Here is a 4973-nt window from a genome sequence, read left to right on the forward strand (position 1 = left end):
CTTCACACCCCGCGCACCCCCAAGCACACCTTCACACACCCTGGAACCTCCTAGAACCCCATGCAGCCTCATGGCACTCACTGCCTTATACCCCATGCACCCCTGAGGCCCAGCCTGGTCTTGTTGGGTGCACCAGCTGCCAGCAGGCTCTGTGAAACATCCTTTCAGGGTCACCAGAGCACCCACAGAGAGACTGTTGGGATTCCAGGGATGAAGTCATCTTCCCTGCGAAGGGAACACGAGCTTCTGCCACTGGGCACAGGGCCTGCAAGTTTATGGCTCCAATTGTCAGGCGTTCAGGTGACCATGGGTAGATTTTTCTTGGTAGTTGTTTCGTTTTTTTGCTTTTTATTTTTGTTTCGGTTTTTTGGGGGGGGGTTGTTTTTTGGTTTTTGGGTTTTTTTTTTTTTTGCTTTTTATTTTATTTTATTTATTTATTTTTTTATTTTTTTTTTAGCTCTTGTACTAGCTGGTTTTGTGTGTCAGCTTGATACAAGTTAGGAGAGTCATTAGAGGAAGGAGCCTCAGTTGAGGAAATGCCTCCATGAGATCCAGCTGTAAGGCATTTTCTCAATTAGTGTTCTATGGAGGAGGGCCCAACCCATGGTGGGTGATGCCATCCTTGGGCTGGTGGTCCTGGGTTTTATAAGAAAGCAGGCTGAGCAAGCCATGAGGAGCAAGCCAGTAAGCAGCACTCCGCCATGGCCTCTGCATCAGCTCCTGCCTCCAGGTTCCTGCCCTGTTTGAGTTCCTGTCCTGACTTCCTTCAGTGATGAACAGCAATGCTGAAGTGTAAGCCAAATAAACCCTCTCCTCCCCCAATTTGCTTTTTGGTCATGGTGTTTTGTTGCAGCAATATAAATCCTAACTAAGCTCTGTAAAGGTTTGAGTCAAGAATTCGATTTTGGTTCATGGAAACCTGTGCCTTGCTATGAAGTTCCTCCTGATGTCAGGAGAAGGAGTGGGTGCCGGGACTCATCAGAAGTTCCGAGTTCACTGGGGATGTAGCTCAGTTGGTAGATTGCTAGCATAGCACACAAGACCACCTAGTTGGAGCATCACCAAGACATAAGCCAGGCATGTGGTGCACACCTGCAATCCCAACACCTCCAATACTGAGCATAAAGGCAGGGAGGACAAAAGATCAAATACATTATAAGATACATAGGGAGACTGAAGCCAGTTTGTGATACTTGAGACCCTGTCGAGAGAGAGAAAGAGAGAGAGAGAGAGAGAGAGAGAGAGAGAGAGAGAGAACGAGAACTGAAGAGACTTTTAAAGAATTTTTTAAACTTATGAATATTATCTTGTGTGTGTATGTACACATCTGAGGGCATGGGAATGGGCTTGCTATTTGTCTGAAGGACAACCTCAACTGTCAATCATCTCCTTCCACTCAATTGGAGACAATGGCTTTCATTATTTGTAACTGCATAGGCTGGGATGTCGCCACCTCCCATCTCTTAGGAGCCCTGGGATTGCAGATGTGTTCAACAGCATCCCACTTTATATGGGCTCCAGGAATTCAAACTCAGGTCCTGACATTGGTGCTGCAAGCTCTTTACCTACTGAACTATATCATCTCTCTGATCCTGAAACATGAAAAATTTCAAATACGGACAATATAAACTCTCTTTGTTTGAATGCAGTTTGTAGTTCCACATAAATGCATCCATGAATTTTAAGAGAATTGGCCGTGACTGGTTTCATAAAAGAATGAAGAAGTTCAGCAGTTGTGTCATTGTTAAAATTAGCAGAGTTGACCTCTTGGTCACCTGTGTTTTCGTGGGTGGTATCACTAGGGGCTGTTGGTATTGGGATACCCATCAGGTGTTGTCACCTGACTGGGGACATAACCCAGTGTATAACTTTTTATAGTTGTTTTGGGCATATGTGGTCCCTGCACCGTTCACATGCTTCTACTCTAGTCTCTGGCTAACAGGCAGTTTGAGAGAAAGGAAAAAATGGTCCAGCCTTCCCCATTAAAATATTCACATCCTGGCAGTTTAAAACTTGTAGCATTTTTTAACCACCTGCCAGACTCAGGAAGAAATATAGAGATTAACAAATAAAATATTTGTAAAATGTTTCCTGAATCTAAAATTCCATAAATATGCTAAATAGTAATAATCCACCCATTGTTAAATTTATGGCGTCTCTTCTGCTGTGCACATGAGACGATTTAGATGCATGCTTCTTGTCAATTAAACAATGAGTTTGAAGTAAAATAATGAGTTCCATTCACATCCTATGAAAGTTAGGGACAAACTTCTCCCATAAGGCAGCGGGGTTGGAAGCATGAAGTAAGTAGCATTGCAAAAAGCTAGAAGGAGTACCATTTGCCTTGTAGATGGATAACCGGACTTGGGAACCAGGGAAACCACACCATAGTCAGTCCTGATGCACGCATCTGCTGCATGCCTGGACTCTATAAATGTTCCTTCACATTAGAGGGAAGCCAGCAGGAAAGCCATGCAGGTTTGTGGAACAGCCCAATAGCTCTCCCACTTAATCTGTGAAATATGCCTCTTGGTATTTTAGAGCTAAAGTTCAGTCTGTGGTTTGGCTTATAGGCAAGGAAGAAAATCTTCATAGTTACTCTGATAAATTATTCATTCTTCCAATAGCATGGGTTTGGTTTTTAAGCATCCTTAATGCTAGCTATTATTTTAATATCCTGAAGATAATTGCCTTGTTCCCAGTGGATTGAGTGACATGTTAACATAACATTTTTTTTCTCTTAGCTTGTTTTTAGTAGTGAAGTGTGTGACTGTTGGCTAGTGTGGCACAAGGAAGCCTGTTTCTTGGGTGCTCACTTGAGATGTAAATACTGACATGACTCATCTTTTCTTATTTAGGAGAAACCCAAGACTCTTCCCCAGCAGCCTGGGCTGTGAGGGAAACTGTGAGTGACATCGAGAGTATTTCCAAGACATTGGCCTTTGCATGGCCTTTGCTTTTCACTTCCCCAACTCAGGTTCCTCAGTTCAGCAGCTGCTAAGACCCAGCCCAGCACCCCAGGCTTTCCTCCCTGCCACCCTTCTTACATATGTCACTTAAACTACGCCATGCCTTGTAGGGGCTTTCCAGCAGCTTGTTATGGGTAGGAGCTCAGGAAGGAACAAATGACTCCATGTCTGTGGGACAGCAGTGACCCACACAACATGGTGCTGCATCACCTCACTAAACATCTCCTACAGCCTCATGAGGTGGATTACGCTGTTTCTGTCTCACCAAACAAAAGCCAAGGCTCAAGGAAAGCTTTAGTGCCAACAACAGAGCCAAGGCCATATAGTGATTCTGCATCAAAATCTCTGAATGAGAAGAGTTGCCATTCTAAACTGAAGCTTGGCTGAGTTCTCCCGTTCACTAACTGGTCACTACATTACCTGTGAGCTCCTGAAATCCTCCATGCCTCTGGCTTCTTTCCTCCAGTTTTGGAATAAGCAGCCTCTCAGTGATGGAAGCAAATGTTCCAGAATGTTGGTTGCCAAACACACAAGCTTGTCCTCTGTGGCTCCCATAGGCTCATGTACATAGAACAGTTGGTCACCAGTTGGTGAAACTATTTGGGAAGAATCAAGAGGTGTGGCCTTGTTGGAGGAGGTATGCCACTGGAGGTGGGGGTTGAGGTTTCAACAGCCCATGCCATTACCATTTCTCTCCCCCCTCCCCTCTTCCCTCCCTTCCTTCCTCTCTCTCTCTCCCTCCATCTCTCTGACTCTCTGTCTCATGGCTGTGGATCAAATGGAAGCTCTCAGCTATTGCTCCAGAGTCATACCTTCCTGCCTGCTGCCATGCTCCCACCATGATGGTCCCTCTGGAACTATGAGCTCCAATAAATATTCTTTTTTATAAGTTGCCTTGATCACAGTGTCTTTGCAGAGACAGAAATATAACTAAGACATCCTATAGGATTCTGGAACATGTCTTCCTTGCCCTTCCTTCTCCCCCTACACACTCACCCATTACCTTCTATACTTCCTGGTTCCAGGCAGATCTCACCTCCTTCCTGGGCTCCCTTCTGCTACTTGATGTCATCCCAACCCTCATGACCCTTCAAGGCACCGATTGTGAAGGGAAGTAGTTCTCTTTGTGTCTCGGTCCACATGCAGTTGGTTGAATTATCTTCTCCTGTTCACTGGTCCCTTCATGTCGTAGACTACATAAGTCCAGATCCCATTTGACTTGCCTGTTTTCGTTATTGTGGTCCCAGGACCCAGTGCAGTGACAAATGACACACAATTACTGACTGATGTGTGTTTGGATGAATTATATCTTACAAGGAACTTGTGTTAGGGGGCCAATATATTGTTCTTGCCGGGAATAACCTGACTGGGTCCCCATCAACCTCACACCAAGGACAGAAAGAGATTACATTATGAATGGAAATCTGAGAGTGGTGATGGAGAACACAGGACTGGCCTCAGACACTCAGAATGATAGCGAAGGCTTTGTCTAGATGTTTCAAGGTCAGTTAATGGTATAGGTCATTGTTTTATTGATAAGGAATCCAAAATTTGGGGTTGAGGATTTAGCTCAGTGGTAGAGCACTTTAATCCAAAATTTTAAAAATAAAATAGACTGCAGGTGGCTTTGGGACCTGTCATCTGTATCAGGCCCCCTTCCTAGTCATGGAAAAACATGTTCCTATTTATGGCAAAGCTGTCACCATTTCCTTGGTATCTGATTCTGATTCATGTTGATAACATTCTTCACTGTAAAATATAGAGGTCCTAAATAATATGACCCAAGCCTCCATACTCCTAGACCACTGTTCTTTCTATAAATTTCTTCAGAATGCTTGGGCACCATACAGTCATCAACGGAGCTGTCAACCAATGATGCTCTCTTACAAAAATAAAAATCTTAGATTGCCCACATCAGTCCTAGATTTGGTGCTAGAACATTCTGCTATAAAGGTCCATTTATAAATTTATTCTGTCCTCCAGAAGACTCAATACTGTATTTCC

At 44.1% G+C, this 4973-nt stretch overlaps 1 non-coding gene across 1 annotated transcript; it reads left to right on the plus strand.

The window, feature by feature from the left end:
• The first annotated feature begins 4584 nt into the window (after nt 1–4584).
• LOC118570158 lies at nt 4585–4714 on the plus strand. Its single transcript, XR_004943151.1, has one exon. It is a non-coding gene; the product is annotated as a small nucleolar RNA SNORA24 (small nucleolar RNA).
• The last annotated feature ends 259 nt before the right edge of the window (nt 4715–4973 follow it).

The sequence above is a fragment of the Onychomys torridus genome, chromosome 18 (genome assembly GCF_903995425.1).
Source record: "Onychomys torridus chromosome 18, mOncTor1.1, whole genome shotgun sequence".
NCBI lineage: Eukaryota > Metazoa > Chordata > Mammalia > Rodentia > Cricetidae > Onychomys > Onychomys torridus.